Source organism: Apium graveolens, unplaced genomic scaffold (genome assembly GCF_009905375.1).
Source record: "Apium graveolens cultivar Ventura unplaced genomic scaffold, ASM990537v1 ctg3239, whole genome shotgun sequence".
Classification (NCBI taxonomy): Eukaryota; Viridiplantae; Streptophyta; class Magnoliopsida; order Apiales; family Apiaceae; genus Apium; species Apium graveolens.
Window position 1 is genome coordinate 1 of NW_027418002.1, and position 25,149 is coordinate 25,149.

A 25,149-nucleotide genomic window follows, 5' to 3' on the forward strand; every position below is an offset into this window, starting at 1 on the left:
TGTAACGAATCTTAGTGAAGCCAATCAAGACATGTTTGTGTACTATTGTTTTATTTGAAGATGTATGCATTTGACGTATATAATAAACTAGGGAGAGGCATTTATATTTAAATGCCAAAAAAAACTGGCAGGCATCATTCTACTTGTTCCTGATTATCTTATGCACTCTACTAGGAACTGAGATGAGGGATAAGAATTCAATTTGTATGATTACTGTATAGCTTCTGATATATAATTTTGATTTTGATTGTACATTTAAGTTTACATATTTTTGTAATGTTTGTTGTGGTATTCTTATATACATATGTGTTGAGTTTCACATTCTTTTTACCATTGCTTTTGTTTTAATTTGAATAGTCTCTTAATTTAGGTCTTGGTAGTTGCTAACCGTGCCAACACCAATGCATTGATCCTAAAGGAATTTGCACTGTTGATTCCATAAAAGAACAAAATATTTGAAGAACGAGCTCGGCTGCATCAGGCTTTGTTTGTGTTAATAACCAGACCTATACTGTGATGCCTGAATTCAATGTTTGTTACCATCCCATAAAGTTTATTCTACTGGCTAATAAACAGAAATATAAACTTGATTATCCAAGTACACATATAAATCAAATAAATGCATTTTTCAATATATAATGTTTTGGGCTATCACTTCTATATTTTCTACAAATGAAACTGAGATCTTTAATGTAATTATCTTATTTTCTCATAATATTCGAGAGGCAATTTGAAAGAGTCAAGCGTGATATAGCTCATGTTCATAAAGAAAGAGGAAAGATGTCGAACCACCACTCAAACCTGACATGGTAGCAGTGGCTAAGTTTGATGGATCTTGCCTAGCTCAGGTGCTTCTCCATACGCTGATATGCTAGTACATAAGCGCCCCACAAAAGCGGCATGTTTTCCTTGTAGACTCTATATTTTTTTAAGTTGTAGTAGAAACATTGACTCATGAAGGCAGGGATATGAATATGCTTTTAGATTTTGTATAACTATGTTGCCATGATTTTCAATCATGGATTAAATTTAGAATTTTTTTGCAGATTTGCAAAGTTACATTGATTTAATTAGTTGTTATATTTTGAGAAAGACAATGCTTTTAATAACCAGGCTTCATTAAAAACATCAAATTTTTAATAGTAAAACAATGGTTTCGAAAACAAAACCTTGGTGCAAAATTAACTCATACAACACCACCACCAAACCATTGCCTATAAAAATTTTAATATAATGTATCAAAGGTTTTCATACAAAACGTTGGGACAAGTAAATAGTTGTATGTATCACATCATGCAATATATTAAAATACAAAACTGTTGTGTGTAGAAATTTATAGCAAGAGTTCTATGAGCTCATTTTCATTTTTGTTGTCTATCTGGGTACACAACAAAGTTTATACAACAATAAGTGTTCTAGGATGTTTTTTTTTAATGTTTTACTCTCACACAATGGTTTTATGAGTTTGTGAGAACCCTTGAGTAATGTCGCTTGTTACGACAAAAGCAAGCAAAAAACGTTTTGTGGATATAATACGACGGGCTTAATCCACAATCATTGTGTGTACAATCTCACACAACATCTTATACCCGTTGTATGATCCAACTAACAGACGGCAGCTCAATAGTCAACCGAAAAATAGAGTATCAGACAACGGATATAAACCGTTGTTAAAGCCTGTTTTCCTTGTAGTGAATTTATAATCTAATTGCTTTTTAATAGATCTTTTCATAGTGTAAAGACTGAACCAATTGATCAACATCACATTTGAAGAGCCAGGGCCTTTAAGAGTACCAGTTCTCTTATGATTGACGCTTGAAGACACAAAATGTGCTGGTGTATGCATATTCAACAATTATGCGCTGCACAAGCACATGTACATACACCCATCTGATTTCTTGTAAAATTTGGAGTGAACTTATAACCTAATTTACCGGCAGAGACAAAGAATTTGAATTCGCTGGCTAACTTACCTGTTTATATTATGAAACCTAGGATCTTTCTGCAATTCATTCTTGAAACCATGCCAAATTGTTGAACTTTAGGCTGACCAAAGTTTTCATCATGTTTTGGGTGAGTTTTAAGTCATTTTCTAGATAGGTAACTGGGATTAATTATTCAGATGCTCTACCTATATAAATTACTTATTACGACAGTATAGTTGTTGTGTTTCATCATTAATTCTTAACGACATTTATTTTAAATAAAACTAAATATATCTCGTAGAGATACCCTTTTGTAAATTAGACCAGATAGGATCCATCGGGGCCTGACAAAAATAAAATCGGCCCGGTTTCTGGTCCTCATTTTTAAAAAAAAATGTTCGAATCCTGAATAATCTAGATTGGACCAAATTATTTCAATAATATTATCTTTTTTATATTATTTTACATCTTATATTATATATTTATACGTATCCAACTTGAAATATTATGTTCAATATTATAAAAGAAATGATTAAATGCTACATTATGATAAACCTAAATTGTTTGATACTTGTACATTTAATAAATACTATTATTTTATAAATAATAACATATTTACTTTTTTTGTCAGGAAAATATATACTTCTTAATAATCCTATTAGGCATTAGCTTAAAAAACTTTTTAAATAATTTTGTGTTACAAATTTTAGTGAAAAACAAAATTTAAACAATAAAATTCAAAATTTTAAACAATCTGTTTAGGGTACAGTCCGATCCCAAAATCGAAGATGATAATAGATTTTGTCATTGGACCTTGATGCATAATTTTATGAAATCCAATTTTTCGGTTAGGTCGGTTGTGTACCTTCGTGGAGCCTTTAAATATCTTATTAGTAACGGAGTCTCCGGCAATGAAGAAAGTAAAGATTATTGGAGACCATCATGACAAAACCTAGCAATTTGCCTGATGAACTAATACATAAAAATCTTCTCATTTTTATAAGCAGAAGTAGGTGTTCAAACAGTGTTCTCTCCGTTCAATGGAAGCTTATCTGGACTACTCGTAGAGTCTTACGTGTCTCAGTTTTGGTTGGTATCAAATATCTATGAGAAAATACACGTACAAGTTTGTCTCCAATGTTTTTACTTGAAGAAACCATGAATGCTTTTTTCTAGAATTCTATAATATGTACGTTTTCACCACAGTATTTCTTGTACATTTTCTTGAATAGGTAGGCAATCTAGAACAATGTACCATACTTTGAACTTAATCTAGAAAATATTAAACCATATAAGTTATCAATTTATTTAACAAGGTCGATTATTTTAATATCGTATCCACAAGTAATGCAGTTGAATATCAGAACCAGCCTCTCTCTGTTAATGGGAAACATAAGAACATTGCAGGGCAATATTTCGGATAGGTAGATTTTTCATTATCTGTATATGACGTGATCTTGCTCCTCCCGTAAAATCAGATACTTCATATATTAATATGGAGAAGTAGGCATGTATTAATTCTTTTGGTGGCATTCTGAAATGCACATCTAAATTAAATTTCATATGGAGGATTGATGTTTTGTGTGTTTCTGATTCTTGCATGTTTATTGTGTAGGTACTTTATGCAATATCAGTTCTTATTGGGGTTGCTTCTCCATTTACTAAATTTAATAGTGTGAAGCTAACACAGGAACACAAGAATCAGGTAAATCTAGTGCCTTTGGAACTACTTACTTGAACGCGCAGGGGTGGCCCTGAAATTATTGGGCCTTTGGAAAAATCATTTTTTGGGGCCCTAAATTATGTATACACAGAATATTTTATATTCATATAAAAAAAGGAATATGAGAAGCCACGATTGTCAAGAAATCTTCACAGGTAATTTTTCGAGTACATTATTCTTTTCAAAATTTATTTTCTGTTTGGTAGATGTGAATGGAATGGAATGGGTGAAATTAGAGGAAATTAACAGCAATTGAAGGGAAGATTTAGAAAAAATGAGGTTGGTACAAACTTGATATGATAAGAATTGTGAAAAAATTGGATGTAGTAAGGAATGTAGCGTTTTATCTCATACTTAAGTAGAAACAAAGATCAGGTGAACACATGGAAATGCGAATTGATGTGACACGGATAATTAAGTTGTGTATCAACAACTTTTTTTATGTGATACTTATTTGCTAAATGCTTATTTTGTTTAACCGGTCATTTTTTGCCTCAATTAAAATATGTAATTTTGTGAGATTATTATAAAATAGGGCTAATATATAAGGTTGCGAGTTGGGACATAGTCAAAAAGTACTTGGGCCTTCAAAATAGGGGAAACTTGAGTGAGCGATAATTAGGGTTAGAAATTTGAAACAGAGGTGGATTTGATTACTTAAGTGGGTTCCCGACGATGAAAAAAGTTAGGATTCTTGGAAGCGAACAAGACAAAATCAGCAGGTTACCAGATGAACTAATTCACGAAATCCTGTCACTTGTCGAAAGAAGCAGTTCAAACCGGCATTCTCTCGCAACGATGGAGGTATGTAGATCACTCCCTTTTCTCAGTTTTAATTGGTTTGGCAACGGCAATAATCATAATTTTGTTCGCCATTTTTTGTCTAACCGAAACCATCAATCCCATATCTAGAAGTTGAAGTTATATATATTGAGAAATAAACCTCCTATGCGTTTAGTTGAAAAGTTTCATCTCGCAGAATATTCAATGCTTACATTTATATCTCTTATGTGGTCATAATCCTTATAAGTTACCCACCTTCAGCTCTAAATCGTTCAAGAAATTAGTATTAGCAGTACAACTTGAAGTATGTGCATCGGAATCAGATATTGAGTTTACCTACCTTAAAAACTCTCCACCGAAGTCCTACGGTTTTTAATGCCCAGAAGTTATCTTCTTTCTGTTTAGCATGCGTACCTGGATTGTAAACTCAGAGTATTTATGGTTGGGATTTATTAATCTCTCCATTTTCTTTTAGTTTTTCAAATTTAACAACTCTTCATTTATATGACTGTAAACTGCCCAAAATAAATTGGGATTTCCCAGCTCTGTTAAGTCTATATCTCCGTGACGTAATACTTCTTAATAATATGAGTGACATGACCCCACACTTCTCAATCTACAAAATCTCACATTAGAGTTTTTAAGATCATATCATTTCTTTTCCTCGGTTGGTGAACTTGAAAATTTCAACCTACTGTTATATTCCCCATAGTATTGCGGTTTTGGCACCAAAGCTTTCCAATTTCAGTTATATTGGTATCTTTTCCATTACCCTTGGAATTCCTGATAGAAGAATGTACGTATAAAGTTACTGCATTGTTTTGAAATCTTGTATAAAGATAGCAAAAAATTTATCCGCAGTTTACAAGTATGCTTCTAGGACTTTTTAATGCCAAGGTTCATACGTTTGACTCGGAGAGCATTCAGCTAAAATTTCTATCTAATTAAAATTTGATAATAGTTTCAGTTCTTTTGGTTTGCTTGTATGATTGATGATAGTATTGACACTTGATTGTGGAACTTGTGGACTTGGTAAATTTAGTTACTAAGCAAGGGTTTTAAATCTTTAGGTAAAACTAGTTATTCATATGTGTCAAGCTCAGACCTTTCAATGCACATTTAATCTGATCTACCATAGTTCGCTATTCCTTCAAATTGATATACAGAAGCCTTTTTTAATCTTCAAAAATGACGACTTTAAAGTTACTATTTCTGTTAATATGCCTCTTGCATTTTTAAGCATCACTTGCAGTTTTCACTTTTGGTGTTTAGCTTTGGTATTCCAATTAAAGTCAACTACTAGAACTTGACTGATTTGGTGGCTCGCCTAGAACCACCCTTGTCACAACATAGCCTCTCCTAGAACCACCATTGTCACAACATAGCCTCTAGTATTCTCTTGTGCTTCTCCATAACTCAATGCAACATAGCCTCTAGTATCCTCTATTTTTAATGTGTATATCTCTTCCACATTATGGTTTTTAGTTGGCGAAGCGGGCATACAGTGTGGGAACTACTGGTATTTATTGTTAATTTCTCGAAAGGATTTGTTGTTTAACAGAATCGTATTAAGTTAGATGTAGTCAGGTGGGCCACGTGTCAAATCCCCATACCATCTCAGGTGAAAAGAGTTAAAAACAACAAATGTGTTGTTTCAATTGAATCTATAATTTTGATATGTATTGTCATTATCAAATACAATTGTCTATTCTCCTCCAAATAAAGATAAAACTTTGCATACGTCTTTCTCACTATAAAATATAATCTCCACTAGGTCTTAGGGCATGGGTATTTGAACAAACGATGGTGTTTTTATTTCCTACGTAATTTATTACACACAGGCGAACTTTTCACCTCCTGTAATGAGACAATCACTCAATCCATGCACCAACCCCTTCGTTGGCCGCCTATGCATGTCATCTATCATGTTTGCGAGTGGGATATACTATTTAAAAACATCAATTTTTGCTGTAGAAATGTCATTCCTTTTACTCAATTAATTGTAAAGAGCATCCAATGAGATGAAATAGTTTCAGCTTTACTTAAACCCTTAGTTTTGCTCTTTTTTCTAAAGTTTCTGGTATCAGCCTGTGTTGTGTCTTAATGGATCTGAAAACTCTGGAGTACAGAGTGCATGATGGAATGGTATCTCTGGAGGTCAAACCAATCCCATTGCAATATATGCATCACTGCCACTTTGGATCAGTAGTCTCTTTTTATTATTACTACTGTAGTTTCTGCCCCTTTTACCTCTCTGTCAAGTACCAACTCATTCACATGATGCTCTCTCTTCATCTCCTGTGTGGAAAACCGAGAGTTAGCTATTTCAGGCCCCCTTTATATAGCCAACTCATCTTTTTATCCGGTGGTTTCTTTACTGCTACTAACTAATTCGACCACATTTGTACCCTTACACACATCTGTTTCGCTCTATTTTTGTCTAAGTATGATCTCAATCACAATTTTTACAGCTTTATAGCTTGCTCCTTTTTGTCGAGTCTTCCCTCCACGGGGATGTGAAGAATCAAAATAGCTAATTTTCCATTGTTGCTTCAGAAAGTGCAAAATGAATTCTAGCATTTTCATATTTCACAACTGCAAAAGGTGAAAGGGCATCAAGAGCCCTTTCTTGCACGTCCTCCCTTGAGCTTCGTGTAAAACTAAGCAACAATGTCACACCTTGGATGAACCAATAATTATTCAACCCCGTAGGATCCTTACAGCACACCGCAAAAGAGAATATGTGAGGCTCCATTCCAACCAAATCATAATCTCATTTGGGCCCTGCTCTTTAATTTCTGAATTCCTCCCGTTTGTGAATACATTCCAATCTTCCATTGTTGTTTCAGCAAAAACAGAACATACCCTTTTAAGTATACTGGTGGAAAGAGTAAGTAACCATTTACCTTTAATGTTCTCGAGGTCAACAAAATTAGGATCGTTGTCAATAGTTGGGCCATTTAATGCACATAAGATCAATAAGTTCTTCGAGGTTGAAAGAAATCTAGACAAAGCATGAGGATGATATCAGTTCATGAAACATCTAAACATTTCAAATGTGACAGCATACTCAAGTACTATAATGTTTCACAAATTGATATCATCCCTTATGCTATGTCTAGATTGCTTTCAACCCCGGAGAACTTACTGATTTTATGCACATTGAATTTCCCAGTTATTGATAATGATCCAAGTTTGTTGTCCTCAAGAATTTTAAAGATAAGTGCTAGTTACTCTTTCCACCAAAATATTTAAAGGGTTATATTTTCTTTTTTTGAAACAACAATGGAAGAGATGAACGTTTTCACCAGCCGGTGGAATTCAAAATTTAAAGAGCAGGGCCTAAATGAGATTATGATTTGGTTGAAATGGATCCTCCCAGATTCTATTCCGCGGTTTGCCGTAAGGGATCCGACATATTTGAAATTTATTGGTGCATCCAAGGTGTTGTATTGTTGCTTAGTTTTACACAAAGCTCACAAGAGGATGTGCAAGAAAGGGCTGTTGATGCCCTTTCAACTTTTACAGTTGTGAATTATAAAAATGCTAGTACTGATTCTGCATTCGCTGAAGAAGTTGCTTAGAAAAGCAGCAGATGTTACAGATATTTAGTTATAAGAACTTTTTGTATATTTCATTTTGCGTTGTTTGTGCGTTGTGACTTATAAATGGAGTCGGATATTTAGAGAGCTGTTGATATCTAACATATTGCACGCATATCATATTACAATTCTCATTATTAGTAAGGTCTCACGAGGTTTTCCGGTGAAAAAATTCCGACCTAATTTAGGATGGTTTCTTGTCAAAATTTCGATAGTTTATTGTCACTAATTTTACAATGTATTTTCCGTTAACAGTTGTTGTTAGAATTATCAGCCAAATATTTTGTTGGCAAGGTGATGTTTTTTGATTACTTTGTAAGATGTTACTAGTTTGTTACTATTCCGTTACTAAACTTAGCTACATACACTAAATCGGTCAGTAAGGTACTAACCAACACTGTTTCCTTCGACAATCGAGTTCAGCGGGTATTCGGTTAGTAATCTCTTTTACCAAAGGATTTTCTTACCAACAGAATATGTCGTTGGCAATAATGAAATTTCTTGTAGAGCCAAAGAGATTTCTTCACAATGAGATGCAGTCGCTTCCTACATTATTTCTCCTTTCGATTTTCATTAAAAAGCTAAGTAAACATAAGGCCATAAAAAATGAAAAATTCTGATATCAGTCCAAAAAATTTATTTTCTTATCCAAGAAAAAGCGTATATTATCCGAATTCGAAAAAAGGAGAATATTATCCATATCCGAATACGGGTTATTCGAATCCGAAATTAAATACATATATAATATTTTAATTATATAAATATATACTTATATATATTGTAAATTTAATAAATTAGCTTATAGTGTGTGTATATGCATTGAATAATACTCTCATACAAATTTTAAATAATTGTACAAATACTTTATACATATACCAAAATATCAGTTGAATTTAACCGTAAAAATATATTCTAAAATCATTGTCAATACAGTAGGCCCATAAAAAAATTTAAAAAATTAGATATCCATCCAAAATACCCCCATTCGTATTTGAGAAAACATGAATATTATCTGTCTCTAAAATAAAGCAAATATTATCTTTATCTGAATCCGACAATCACGGATAGAGATATGGATATGTCGGATACCCATACGGATATAATTCAATCCGTATCGGTACTATCTGTTGACAACCCTAAGTTGACAGATGATTCAATGTCAACACATCTCAATGTTCAATATTCTTATATTTTATTTTCTAGCAGTGGAAAATCGGGTGTTCGGAAGCTCATGCTATCCTGCCAATTAAAACCAAATTTGTTATGACTGATATATTATTGGCGCGTTAACTTTTAAGACTTCAAATTTTATTCACACCCACTTGAGAATGGTTTCTAAAGCCAAACACAATGGAACAAACCCATTTATTCTATGTATATTAAAGGATCGGGTTTGAATAAAACCAAAACGAGAGATATTCAATTTTTAGAATTGGAAATTAAAAATGCGGTAAAAACGATAGTTGAATTTAATTTTGGTCAAAAAACCGCATTTTAAAAAAATGACAAAACAAATGCAACTTAATTATTTGAAAATTACGTAAAAATTAGGAGGTGGGGGTGACAAAAGTGGTTCCTAGTTTCAGAGTAATAGAGTTGCTCCCCAGATGCAGACATTTTGTTCAACCTGAAACGTAAAAAGTAATAATTAACTTATTATAAGCGAAATAATTGATTATCTTGTTTAATTGATTAATATTAAAATAATAAAAAGGAAATATATAACCCTTTGAGAGATAATGACCTAAATATCTGCGGTAGTAAAGGAGTCGAATCGAGTTAAACTCTTATGTATTAATTCGTTAAAAAAAATACCGAACCTGAAATCTAGCTGAAATTTTATCGAGTTAAAAAATTTTCTTGTGTATCGACTCATTATGAAAAAGTTTATTCGTGTACATATTTACGAACAACTCACAGACTAACATTAAACGAACAACTAATGGACATTGTTTACACACTTTTAATCGCAAACAACTTAGTTTATAAACTCGCTGTTAACGGAGGAATTTGGTTAACAAAAATTTGAGGTTCGCGGTCGGAATCAAGATCTGCTGCGGTGGTCGGTGATCGGAGAAATCACCGCAATGCGTTGATTTGTACTTAAGAAACGGCTAAGATTTCTAGGTTTTATGTTTGCCTTCTCAGAGCTCTCAAACACGTGCACTCACAATGTGCCTACGTACCTCCTTTTATAGAGGATCAAGCTAGACGTAGTTCTTGGGGAATAAGAAACTTAGATGGACTTGGCTTCTTATTTCGTGGCCCAATAGGAGTTGTCGAACCAACTTCCTATTATAACTCGAACACTAATTTGCATTAGGAGTGCCCGACGATGCGTCCTAGTCACAAAGGCTCAAGGCTCGTCATGACTTTGGGACTTTCCGGACGACAAAACTCCCCGGCCGAAGAATATCCATATCAGCTACCGCTACTTCCGTCGATCATAAATACAGGTATAGCCATGACTTACCACAAATACCAAATTAATAGTTTTTTTATAAACAGAAAATTAAATCAAACGTTCCTGAATTATAGACACTTTTCTGTAGGTCTTAAATTATAAAAATAAATTTTTAAATAATTTAACTTTTAATTTTTTCCAATCACAGTGCTTCCGTTAAAAATCAGATTGACTTCGTTAACTTTTCAATGATAGGCAAAACCCTGAACAACATTCTTGAAGTTTCCGATATCCAAATTTGAAAATGATTAATCAAAACACTCATTTTTCAATCCCCCGTCCATCTCACCATCAAAACTGAGTTTGATTTTATTTTTTTTAATTTTTGACGGAAATTAAGGTTGCTTCGATTAGTTTTTCGATAATTTTGACGATGTACATTGATAGGGTATTGAAAACCATGTGATCTAGTAACTCAAATTTTGAGTTTGAAAATCGAAATCACCTTCAAAATTGTCTTAGATTCTTCGGAAATTTAAAAATGTCCGACACTAACGGCGTCAATCTGATTATAAAAGGATTACAATGAAAAAAATTAAAAGCTAAATTACTTATAAATTTATATTTATAATTTAGGTTTCTAGAAAAAATAAGTGTCATGGACGTTAGAATTAATTTACCCTTTTAGAAATAATAAGATATTTACTTCTTAATAAACATATTACCTTAACAAACAATTAAATTGAGAAAATTAATTTTAATGTCCCTAAATTATAGCCACTTTTTTTTTTAGGTTCCTAAACTATAAATATAAATTCATAAGTAATTAATTTTTTGAATTTTTCTAATCGCAATCATCCCGTTAAATTTTAAGTAACGTCGTTAATTTTTAATGATGTGTCATCTTATAAAAAAATTAAAATATATAATTAGTTGTGAAAAACATCCTTGAAATTTCGGAGAATTGAGGATACTTTGGAAGATGATTCTAGTGTCCAAAATCAGAACTTGAGTAACCTAATTACTCATTTTTAAATCCACTATCCATCTCCACCATCAAAATTCAGTTTGGGTCATTTTTAAATTTTGACTTGAATATTGGTTTTGATTCGAATAGTTTTTTTAGTGATTTTGATGATGTAGATTGATAGACCGTGCGATTGTGAGCATGTTCATATGATTTTTGTGATTTCGAGTGTTCGAATTAGCCTCGTCGGAAAATTCATGTGTCATCGGTGTTTTTCGTTTCTCCAACATAATTTGATGCTATTTAGGATTATAAATTAGTGTAATAGACTCGTTTGATTTTGTTTATCACTATGTATGATGTTAGTTGAATTTTTGTTAACTTTGGTATGTCAAGTGCTTTCGCAAATTCTCTCAAAATTTTCCACAAAGATCCTTCGCAGACATTTTCCGCAAATATTCTCCTCCTTCCGAGCACATTCAGGGCGCCCCTACGCCCGAAAGTCTATTCCGGGTTCAAATTTCAAAATTCTAAATTTTTCTTTCTTTTAATACATCTTGCTCCTTTTTTTCATTCTTAACTCCCATCTTCCAAAATACCCAATATAAAGCGCATAAACCCCTTTCCTCCAAAAATCTCAAGAATCTTGGATTAACTTGTTCTTGGCTCCACCTTTGTTTTAACTTCAACCCACTCATCCTCAATCTTCCAAGGTACTCTTTTCTGTCTCTCTTTTAAATTACTTTCATGTATGCTACTAGATAAAAGAAATTTGAGCTTCTTGAACTTCCATGTTTATGCCATGTTTTGTGTATATATGTATAGGTTGTATACATAGCTTATTGATTTTTGTAGATGCACCAATTTGAATTCTAATTGTGTTAGTAGATTGAATCTTAAAATTTAGGTCATAAAAATTCGTAGCCACATACAATGGGGCACGCTCGAGGCATGCCATGGGGGCTCTCGGGTCGCGACCCCCATTTCCCCATACGGGGCGCGCCGGGGATGCGTCATAGTCACGGCCTCCGCACTAGGCGGGTAATGCCCGAAGCCTTGAAGCTCCGAGGTTGGGGCCTTTGATTTTTTTTAAAAAGAAATAGGCTGCGCCCGAAGCTTTCAATGTCGCTGGGGTCGCCTCCTTCGTGGAGTGCATGGCGCGCACGAGGATTTGCAGCTTTCAGGTTGCGACCCTTCGCGTAATACGGGGGGTGCCCGAGGCACCTTGGAACTTCTAGTTTACGTCTTTCTTCCTTTTCATTGTGGCATGTCTTAGCTACTCCAAAATATACTTTTATTCATAATCAAATGTTCTGTCCAGTTTACGTGTACCTGAATTAAGACTGGAGATGACTATTACACTGTTTTAACTTTCAATATACCCATAATTTATGATATTGGGATGATAAGTTCATAAAGTCTCAATCTTACCCAGTTTAGTGCGAGGGGACGGTGTGTTTATAGAAATATTTGTGTTTGGAATTTAGAAGTGTCCCCGGAATTCAATACATTAGATGAATCTGCATCAAATCTCCTACTTGCATGTATAGCTAAACATTTAACTATGCGTATCTACTGCAAACTATATACACGACACATATAGTAGGCAGTAGGTAGCTTAGCTAAGGCATGCATGCAACTGTTACATCAAAAAGTACACAATGACGGCCTACCTAAAATAGCCTATATAGCTACTCAGTTTGCGAATTGGGGAACTGAGTTCAGTGTCAGAGATGACCTCCTTTTTGTATGGAGAAAGCAACTCACTCTTTTCTTACCCCCTAGTAAATTCATAAACAAGTTCAGTTTTATGGTACTCTTGTTACTGTTGATTTCACGGTCTTTGCACTGTTTGACTTGATGCCTAGTATCCACATTTCTATTTTATCTACACTTTGCAGATGATAGATCATGTATATCATGAGTTCCTCCTTTTAAGAAAATAGAAATTGATTTTAATATTTATCGTAACCGATCAATAAAATCGTACGAAAATCGTATGAATTTTGAATGGGTTTTGGTAAATTAATAATATATATCCGTTCCCTGGCATATTATATGTCATGTTTTGACTAATTTTTAGTTAATTATATTTTGACCACAAATTACACTTAATATATTATTCAATAAATTTTAAAATATACTTAATTATTTAAACATAATACATAAATTTATTGACGCGTCCTAACATTTTTCCTTGTTCTTATCGTAGCTGGATGATGATTCGCCTACGTATTTCCATCCGTTCACGGATTTTAACCGCATGATGGGGCCTTTCACCACTTCACTTTGGTCACCAACTCCTTTTTTAGCTTCATCCTTGTTTCATTGCGCCGGGACTTTGGTAGACGGGATTCGACGAGGAGAGATTTCTTTGGCTATTGAGCATCAGGCGTCTATTTCCACTATGCCAAAGATGGCCTATCGCAATGGTTTAATAATGCGTGTTACAAAATTTTTTACGTAGAAGAATTATGCCTGAATCTGAAGCAACGCCAGTTGTTCCGAGTAGCGAGTTGTTGGAATGTCCTAAAAAGGATAAGCACGGGCTCTTAAATGTTGTGTCTCGTGTTGGCGACCTTGTTTGCACTATCAAGTATGTGGTTTATTATTTAATTGGAAGAAAGTATGTCAAATATGTGCTAGTTGTGATGAATTTATTACTAAATGGTGTTTTATTTGATGTTTACAGGTTTTATACTGAAGGTTTTTTTTTATCGTAGGTAACCCGCAGCCGCTACCCAAGGTTTTGGGATGAAGCTTTTGAGGAAGAGGGATATTCCGGAAGAGAAGAACGCAAATGCCTTTCTCGAGTTTGGTCCTGAGGAATCTCATTTTGTTGTGGAGCTAACTTACAATATGTTTAAACCCTATTATGTTACATGCCCTATTATGTTACATGGACTTTAACAATTCCGGGTATTTTTTTTTGTTACTTAGATGTGATAATTTCGGGTATTTTGTTCGTATTGTTAATTAGCTATGATGATAAATGATACTCTGTATAAGTGACTAGGTAGATTTAACTCCCCCCCACCCCCCAAGAAATACATGTACCTTACGGTCATCTAATGTAATTGATAAAATGTAAGATGTTAGTAGCTTGCGAGTGTCTTTTTTAGGGCAAATTGGTTAATGTATTGTTTAATTTAAATTACGGCGTTTGGTTGTTTGTTCAGTGTTAAAAGATTGTGATTTGTACATAATTAAAATTTACAAAATTAAAATGTACAACCAAGTTATTTTATGTGTTCATGCATTCTGCAGTCCTGTCTATTTTCTTTTGAAGTAATCACCATTATTGAGAATGTACAAAGTAAACTAAAAGATCTATTAAGTTTGAAAGGTAATCACTGCTACTTAATGTAATTTTCTTATATTGCTCCCTCCTTAACCTGGAAAGGTGTCTTCTGCTGCTAGTTTCTAGAATGATAGTGTTCTGATATATACAATTGGTGATGTGGAGCAGAGTCTCGTTAAGAGTGATGTATGGTTGCCCAATTGTGTACCCTGCTGTATGAACTAGGTTGTTTATAAATATAAATCAAGTTTTAAATTTTAGATTGATTGTGATGATTTGTATAGGTTGGAAACGAAGTCTTTTTCATGATCAAATGGAGTACCCCATTGAAAAAACTTATGAGTGCTTATTGTGACCGTCAATAAGTTGACATAAATTCAATTGCCTTAAGTTGACATAAATTCAATTGCCTTTCTCTTTGATGGTTGTCCTCTCCGAGGAAAGCAGAGTCCCGATGACGTAACCCTTGGTTTCACTCTGTCTCTTACATGTTTACTTGGTCTCCGTCTTAACTCTGTGTACACCCCCTTTTTCTACTGCTAATATCTATTATGTGTTGTGTTTTCTCCGTTCGAAATGGAAAATGGAGACGAAATCGATGCTATGTTGCACCAGACTGGTGGAACACCTTTTTGATTATTACTCTATTGGTTTGCCTTTGAGTTTCAAGTTAGCAGACTTCATGTTAGTTTGTGCAAGGCTATTGTAAAGTGTGATCATTTTCTAACCAAATTAGAGGAGGTTGATATTTTAACATTTTCTCGCTTTTCAGATGTTTGTTGAGGAAGTGATGGAGTTAGCTGAGTTGGATGTGCTGAGAAATGCATGACGTATTCATAATTTTCAAGAAATGAAGCACAGGTTTATCAGCTGGTATTCCTAATACTTAAAACCCCTACAAACCATGTAAATTTAAAGTCGCACACGTACAAAATTTGGCAAAATGATAGGTAACAAGTTGTTTGTGAGCAAAGATATGTGTACGCAGCGGAGAAGCGGCGCTATAATCACCTCATTGGTTCTTATGCCCAACTTTTCTTTGTTTGCTCAATTAGATGCTTTTGTCCTATATATCTTGTTTAATAGTTTTCTTAATATTGCATATAAAACTATTGTGTAATTTCTTTGTCTAAAGAGTATAATGGAAAGAGTTATGTTACTTAAATTTGCAAGTTTTGCATTAGTTGCTGGTACACAGGATAGTTGACTTAGAGAACTTTTGAGGATGCCTTTTTGTGTTGAATTATGTGGATTTTTAAATTCTTCTGCAGTTTGAAAGGAAGGTAAAGAAAGCAACTATAACCCCAACTGTCATTCCTGACCCAGATTACCGGAAACCAGTTGTTTTACTTGGTCTGTGTTAAATGTATTGGATTTTTTTACCAGTTATATGGCAAAATAAGAGTTCACGTGATTCTTTTTACTTCATAATATGATAGCAAATGATGGATAGAGCTAGGAAGTTGTTCTTAATTCTTAATTGTACTTTCAGCATAAATATATGGCAAACTTAAGTCTACTAAAGTTCAGACTGACATTCAATATCTCTTTATATTGGTTAATCCAAAAGTTATAGTTTTCATAATAATTTGCTTGATGTTGAAACCTTTTGCAGTCCAGAGTTCAGTGTGTTCGGTTGGATGGATCTATGACTACGAAGGCAAGAGATGCTACCATCACAAGATTTATCGAAGATCCAGATTGTGAGCTTGGAAGCAGGCGGGGTTGCACTTAATCTTACAGTGGCATCACTAATTTTTACCTATCTTCTTTTGCGTACTCCAAGTGTCATCGTACTAGATTTCAGATGTTTATTTATCATACTCTAGACTATAGACTATGTACTTATTTTTTGGATTATGTGGAATTGATGGTGAAATGTGTGAAAACCGAGGGGTCTGTGAAAACCTATTTGAAGTTTGGTGGTTAAAATTGTTTATTTGTTGACTTGTTTGAAAAACAGGTTTATGGCATGTTCAATTTACAAACAAATCTTGTCAATTTTTTTTAGAAATATGTTACATTACATATTTCAATGTTACAAACAAACTAGTATAATATAATACAAATCATTATAAGACTATTGAAGTAGAGGAAAAAATGTTACAATGATTTCGTGGCCCACGGGTAGGCGGAGCCCATTTTTTTGGCAAATTCTAAATGCAAAAGTAACATACATAGTGTGATGCTATAGACATAGTTTGATGTTACCTTTGACTGCTATTGTAACAAAAATGTCAATGTTACACCAGGGCAAAATGGATGTTACCTTAGGGGCCAAAGGTTACTTGAAAAAAAACAACTTAATTTTTATGTTACCTTAGGTCTTTTGGATGACTATGGTAACATTTCTTTGGCCTGTTGTAAATTTTTTTTCATGTTGCTATAGACCATTTATGGCATAGTATTCCGATATTTTTTCTGGACAGCATGCTCTGAGTCTTTCAATCTTGGAAGATTGGTCTGAAGATGAAATTTCAGATTTAGAGGCAAATAGTAAAAGGAAAGGCAACACCGTGGTTTCTGATGAGGAGAGTAAGTCTCATGTGTTTAGAGATGAGGTGGAATTCTTATTTAAATCAACTACCGAGTTCGTTGTCAGTCCTCATAAGACTTATATATCTTATAATCTTCATCGGGAGGTAAAGGAGTGTGAACTGGACTTGGATTGGAGGAGTGATTGAGAGAAGAAGCTTACTCCGAAGCTGCTGGATTATCTTCGAAAAATTCATGATAGATGGGCTTGTGTTTGTATGGCATCCACCCTGACGTAGATTTTGAGTATAGGAAGAGAGGTGATGTGGAGAGTACGACGAGCATTCCTCCTCCTTCTGGTATGTTTTGGGTGCCCCCTATCCTAGGTAACATTCGGGGGGCGCCCTAAGCTGTAGTGGTAGTAGTTTTCAATTTTTGGCTTAGAATATTTTTCATATCTTGGATATCAATTCTTGCATGCACTCCTTTACTTGCACATGTATCTTTGTAATTTCTCTCATTACGTCTTATATGCACGTGTTCTTGTCTCTCTGCATCTTCCTCTATGCCATGCTTCATCTATGTGCATCTTACTAAGCTATTTTATGTTTAACTTTTAGGTATCGCTCCTAAGATACCGAGATATTTCAGACCTGACTTGACTTCTGAGAGAATAGTTCCTATAGTTCTTGAAGGGAACGTTACTGAGCCTCCTTCAAGGCACGGGGCGCGCTCTAGTCCACCTCCCATGAAGATCATTCATGCGCTTCCAGTCTCTTTGCCGAAGCGTGTCAAAGCGGGTCCGAGAGTTGGTACTTCGAAGAAGGTGAAGGATTCTTCTTCTCTTTCCCAATTTTTAAGAAAAATTGTTCGGATGCTGAATAATCTAGATTGGACCAAATTATTTCAATAATGTTATCGTTTTTCATTATTTTACATCATATATTATATATTTATACGTATCCAACTTGAAATAATATGAGTAAATGCTACATTATGATAAACCTAAATTGTTTGATACTTGTACATTTAATAAACACTATTACTTTATAAATAATAATCTATTTACTTTTTTATTGTAAGGAATATATTTACAATAATAATCTATAAATAATAATCTATTTCTTAATAAGCCTATTAGGCATTAGCTTAAAAAATATTTTAAATAATTTTGTGTTAAATTTTTTATTGAAAAACAAATTTGAACTATAAAATTCAAAATTTTAAACAATCTGTTTAAGGTTCAGTCTGATCCCAAAATCAAACATGATAATAGATTATATCATTGGACCTCGTTGCATAATTTTATGAAATCCAATTTTCCGATCAGGCCCGGTTCTATACCTTCATAGAGCCTTTAGATATCTTATTAGTAATGGAGTCTCCGGCGATTAAGAAAGTAAAGATTATTGGAGACGATCATGACAAAACCTAGCAGTTTTCTAGATGAACTAAAACCTAAAAATCTTCTCATTTTTGCAAGCAGAAGTAGGTGTTCAGACAGTGTTCTCTCCGTTCAATGGAAGCTTATCTGGACTACTTGTACAGTCTTATGTGTCTCAGTTTTGGTTGGTATCAAATATCTAAGAAATAAAACACGTATAAGTCTGTCTCCAATGTTTTTACTTAAAGACACCATGAATCCTTTTTCTAGAATTCTATAATATGTACATTTTCAACATAGTATTTTCTATACATTTTCTTGAATAGGTAAGCAATCTAGCACAATGTACCATACTTTGAACTTAATGTTAGAATTTCCAACTCTCCCCCATCCTAATAAGTATTACAGCTAGCTGTATGCATCAAAAGTCTACATCCAGAAAACATATCTAGCAAGAAAAGAATAAACATTAATTTGGAATTGAAATTGTAAAGTCAAGGGCGAGGAAAATGGTAGGCAGCATGTGAATGTGATTCAAAGCCTTGTGGGTATTAAAAATAAGACCATCTGTATAAGATGAAGTAAAAGATAGTGCCGGTTACTATACGTGCATGCATACACCTTCATATATATATATGCTTGAGACTTAACTATATAGTCGTACAAGTTGTGTAATTAATCAAGTTGTCAGTAGTTGGCTGGATGAGTTGCTCTCGAGGTACACAACTGCTCAGTATAAATAATGGTCATCCTTGGCTAGGTAGTAAAAGGCAAATATGGTGCAACCTAGCATTCCAAAATATGGCAAATATGGTGCAACCTAGCATTCCAAAATTGACCATTCCAATGCTACGTTCGTGAAAAATGGCAAATATGGTGCAACCTAGCATTCCAAAATTGACGTACATAATTTATGAGAATTGGAGTATCCAAATGAATTGGAGTATCTGAAATGAAGGTTACTGAGTTGCCTTTATCACAAAGCTCGCTGATACTGAACAAGTTGTGTTTGAGACCATCCACTAAGGCAACTTCCTCAATGATGACATTGTCCTTTGAAATCAAGCCGTATCCCATAGTATAACCATTGCTGTCATCTCCAAAAGTAATACTTGGGCCAGCTCTCTCCTTAAACTCTGTGAGCAGGGTAGAATCACCAGTCATGTGTCTTGAACAACCACTATCCAAGTACCAAAGATTCTTTCTGTTTCCCTGCACACATCAAAATCAAATCAAGTTGATTTTGGTACCCAAGTTTCCCTGGGTCCTGCCTTGTTAGCTTTCTTTTTCTGTTTCTTAGGCTTTATCTCATTTGACTTGGGGATATCAGATTCATCCTTGGTCATTTGAGTTGGGCCTTTGAAACTATTCATTGCAACATAATTTTCATGCATATTATAATCAACAGGGAATGGCATGCTATTAGTGAACATGTTATTCCAGTAAGGCATGCTAAATGACATTTGTGGCATACTAAATGCAGCATAATAAGGATTAGGTGCAAATGGCATATTAAAAAACTGTGCACTCATATTATGTGTAGACATAGCATTCATAGGCATGTGAGTCATGGCATTCATGTTGGGAAAGTGAGGTGGCACAGACATGGGAGTAAGCATGGCAGATTTGCAATTAACAGACAAGTGATTTACACTACCACACTTTACACAGATTTTTCTAGGAGCATATTTATTGGGTGTGTAGTTATTGTGGTTGTTAATCCCTACTTTACCATTTCTATAATTTTTCTTTTTAGCCTCTATTTTCACCTCAATCTTTTCAAGTCTGTCACTTAACTGTTTGACAGTCATCTGACCAACATTAGCCATTTTCCCTTTCTTAACTTGACTCGATTCACCTGAAACAAAGTTCTTGGAAATAGATCCATCCTTTTCATTCAACTTAACAAGTTTGGTTTTACTGATAGGCTTGCTTACAGTCGGTGGATGAGGATTTTCATCAGTAGACGGATAATCCTTTTTGTTATCCGACGGATGACCCTCATCATCCGTCGAGTCTACATCTTTTAGCACTTCATCCACCAAATTTGGTTCTAGTTTCTCCTTGTTCTTTTTCTAGGCTGCATCACAGAAGGACTCAATTCCTTGAACTTTGGTGATTTGAGCATGGACATCTCTAGATGTTTTCCATGCCTTAATCACCTCCTGTTCACGCTCGAGCTGCTTCTTCAAAATTTCTTTTTTCTTCAAGGACTGAGTTAATTCCTCCTTGGAAATCTTACACTCAATTCTTAATTTTCAAAATCAATGAACTGAGACTCTAGCACTTTATTTCTCTCACTCAAAAATAAATTTTTTTCTTTGATTTTAGCATTTTCTTTAGTAAGAGACTTAAGTGTAACACGCAAATGATATAACTTTGTAGACATGTAATTTATAGCATCATTACACTCAGCTTCAGATAAATGTGCAAGGTTTGTAGTAATTACCTGATTACTTGAAGAACTTGTTTCGGTTTTATCAGACTTGGTCATTAGGGCTAGATTGACATAGCTGACATCTTCATCTTCATCCAGACCATCTGTTGCCCAGTCATTTTCTTGTGTAATGAAAGCCCTTTCCTTTTATTTTAGCAACCCCAAGTATTTTTGCTTATGATCCACAGGCTCAAACTTTTTCTTGCTGGAATATGACTTTCTACACTCACTGCTAAAGTGCCCTTCCAAGCCACATTTGAAACATTTGAATTTTGATTATATCTACAATGTTTCTATTTTGCTTGGCTGCTCCAAAGTTCTTTTTGAACTTGAGCTTGGCAAATCATCTGGAAGGAAATGCTAAATGTTCATCAATGTCTTCCATGTCATCTTGGTTCAAAGAATCATCATTTTCTACTGCAAGCCCCTTGTCCTTGCTTTCACAGACCCTTGAAGTTGACTCAACAACTTCCATCTTCATCTCCTTCTCTTTCTCTAACTAAGCAACTAGTGCAATGGACCCTCCTTTCTTCTTTCCTCTCTCCATCCTCTCATCTTGCTCTATTTCAAGCTCATAAGTTTTCAGGATGCCATACAGTCTCTCCAAACTAAACTCCTTATAATTTTGTGAGTTTCTCAATGAGACTGTCATTGGTTTCCAATGCTTTGGAAGATATCTAAGGAATTTCAGATTGGAGTCTTTTTTCTGATAGACCCTTTCATGCAACTTTAGAGCATTTAGCAGTTTTTGAAACCTACTAAAAATGTCAGTGAGAGACTCACTTTCTTCATTATGAAAATGCTCATATTGCTGAATTAGTAGCTGCATCTTGTTTTCTCTAACTTGCTCAGTGCCATCACAGATGATATATATTGTATGCCAAACATCCTTGGCAGTTTTGCAGTTGATAATATTGTCAAACATATCACCATCAACTCCATTAAACAGGATATTCATGGCCTTTTTATCCTTCCTGACTTGTTCAATATCAGGATCAGACCATTCATGCCTTGGCTTGGGGACAGATGGCTCATTTCCAGTTGCAGCTCTCATTGGAACATGAGGGCCTCTTTCTATGCAGTCCACATAGGCCTCATCTTGAGAAAGCAAATGAAGATGCATCTTTACCTTCCAATGATGATAATTATCTTTATCCAGAAAAGGAATCTTGACTCTAACATCCTTCTTGTTCATCTTGCTGTATTGTTTTGATCTTTAAACTCTTTGTTCTTCAAGAGCTTGCTCTGATACCAATTGTTAGTCCCTTAACAATGTAACAAGAATTACAGAAGGGGGGTTGAATGGAATTCTTGAAACTTTTTTTTTGAATAAAAATCTTCTAACTTAAATATATATATATAAGTGTGAATTGATTAGCAGAATGCGGAATAGTTACTTGAAATGAATCAAAACACAAGTAATTAAAAACCAGAGTCTTTAAAAACTTTCTGGTGGATTTGAATGATTCCACCAGAGATATATAATATATATCGAGAGAACTCTGTGTGCAAAAAGCTCACAGCTGCTTACAAAATGATAACAACTAAGAATGAGAGAAATGCTAAGAGTGTAGCTTACAAATATTTCTCTCTTGGTTGCTTAGTTCCTTAGTTACTATTCTATTTGCTGCTTTTTGGTTTATATATCACCAAGATTACAAAGTAATAAGACAAGATAATAAAACAAAAACTATCAAGTCTAATACAATGCTACTTCATTACTCTATTCCAGCATCTTTGAATATCTTCATAATAGCATGGAAATGGCAATGCTTCTTTGTTCTCGAAAACCCAGTTGAATAGGCTACCCCATTCCATTTGCATACACTTGACGCTTGTGACTGTGTTATCACTGTCAATAGATATTTGAATTCTTTATCCGTGAGGTTTATGATCATCCGTCGAGTTAATGATCATCCGTCGAGTTAATGATCATCCGTCGAGTTAATGATCATCTGTCGGGTTGTTGATCATCCGTCGAATTCATTGTTGTTTATCCGTCGGGTAGCAATCAGGCACTTGACTTTATTTCAATTATACAGAATTACAAGACATCATCTATGTACAATTAATCAACATATTCTGCATATCTAGTTACAGTTAATATGACTTAGGTACTAGTATAGATTCTAAATAATGTGTATGCAGAAATGTGCTACAGATTTATTATTACATAAGCTACTCACTCGATGGATAATAAGTCATCATCCGTCGGGACTCAAATGAGTTATCCGTCGGGACTATAATCCTTATCCGTCGAGTGCTACATTTTCACTAAGTAAAATCTACCAAGGTGTTTTGTTCATGAAATTATCAAGTATAGAACATATACACAACAATTTCTATACGATGATTCATATACTTTGGTTACATCAAAAGTTGCCTTTGACCGGGTAATGATAAAAATGGAATTCGAGTATATTAGGAATCATGTGAGAAATACGAATGATCTAGAAAGGATTTAACCCTTTCAATTTTGGAGGGATATTATTGGCCTCTTGGGTGAGATAGACCATGAATGCGTGGTGCCGCGCTCAAATGTTGATTTGAAATGATAGTCTACTCATTGATCAAGAAAACGTGGATTAAACCATGAAGAAGATGGCACATAACATGCCCCGAGTTTAATCTATAATATTTGGTTGAAGTAATTATATTACATTATACATTATTCATGAAAGGTTTAATCGACCACCAATTTAATTATTATTATTTGGGTAACATTGACGTATTACTTGATGCCGCTCATTGTTTATATTTAAATGTGAGATATCTAAATTATTAATAATAACCTATAGGGTCGCACAAAAAAAAAGCTTGGAGGAATAATTAATTCAATTTTTGATTTAAATTTGAATTAAAAAGGAAATTCGAATTATTTATTATTAATTAACTGGGATAAATGAATTTCAAATTTGTATATTATTAAATTCAAAATTTAGTTGTTATTTGATAATTGAGTTAAACTTAATTATTAAATAAATAGAATTTCAGATTTAATAAACTATAACTTGGATTAGGGTTACATTTTTATTAGAGAAACACATAAAACACATAAGGTGAGAGAGAGACGGGGAAAACAAGTCCTTTCTTGGTGCTAGCACACGCCTCTTCTGTACCGGCTTTCGCGTGGATACATCTACGACGTAGATCGTTAAGGCGAGATACGTGATAATCGTAAAACTCTTTAAGGTAAATACCTCATCCACGAACTTAATATTGCTTTTCGCATGGATCCTGTGGTGAGTTTCAGTTTTATTTATTGTTTCCGCTGTGTTTTTATACCCCGAAATCCAACATTAACATGCAGACTAAATGATGGAATAGAAATCTCCCTAGTTAGACACTTAATAGGCCGGTAAGAATGATGCATTGAGTACTCCTGTTGTTATTATCAGGCACTAGTATCAAATGGTTGAACCAATTTTGTATAAAATATGAGTATCTTTTGAGGAAGTCCTAAGTTTTGTAAGATTTTATATATTGAGAGTGTTGTATGTAATTGTTGGTGTTAGAATTAATATTTGTAAACTTATATTTGATTGACTGTAAAATATCTTAATTTTAATTAGAATAAGGACTTTGTTTTTAGAGAATGAATTTGATCATCTGTTAGAGAATTATTACTGGACTTATGGAGCTGTGTCTCCGTTTTTATGATTTTGATTATTGAGTTTGACCGCTGCTTTGACTCTTTTAGTTATTATTAAATTATCAAAATAAGAATCTATTTTTATTTTAGTTTCGATTTAGAACTAATAGTCCGGAACTGCGGCTGTTACACTTGACAAGTGCTTAGACAAAAATATATTTAAGCCCGGTCCAAAAAACCAGCAAATATCACTATCCGATACCAAATATCAACTCCAAATAACTATAACGAATCACTAAAATGAGTGCTTAAGATGAAATGATGTTCTTAATAATTTAATGATCAATTAGGAAATTATTGGAGTACTTTGTTTTTTATCTTTGATCTTAAAATTTAATTTGTTGGACTTGTTTTCAAGAAGCAATCAAGCGGACCACTTCTCCACTCTTCTTTTTACATTATTTTCTTTTATTGCTGATTGTTAGAATAAATATATGTGTTACTGAACTTTACTTTTATGCCACTTAATAGTAAAGAATCACATTTGATCATTATA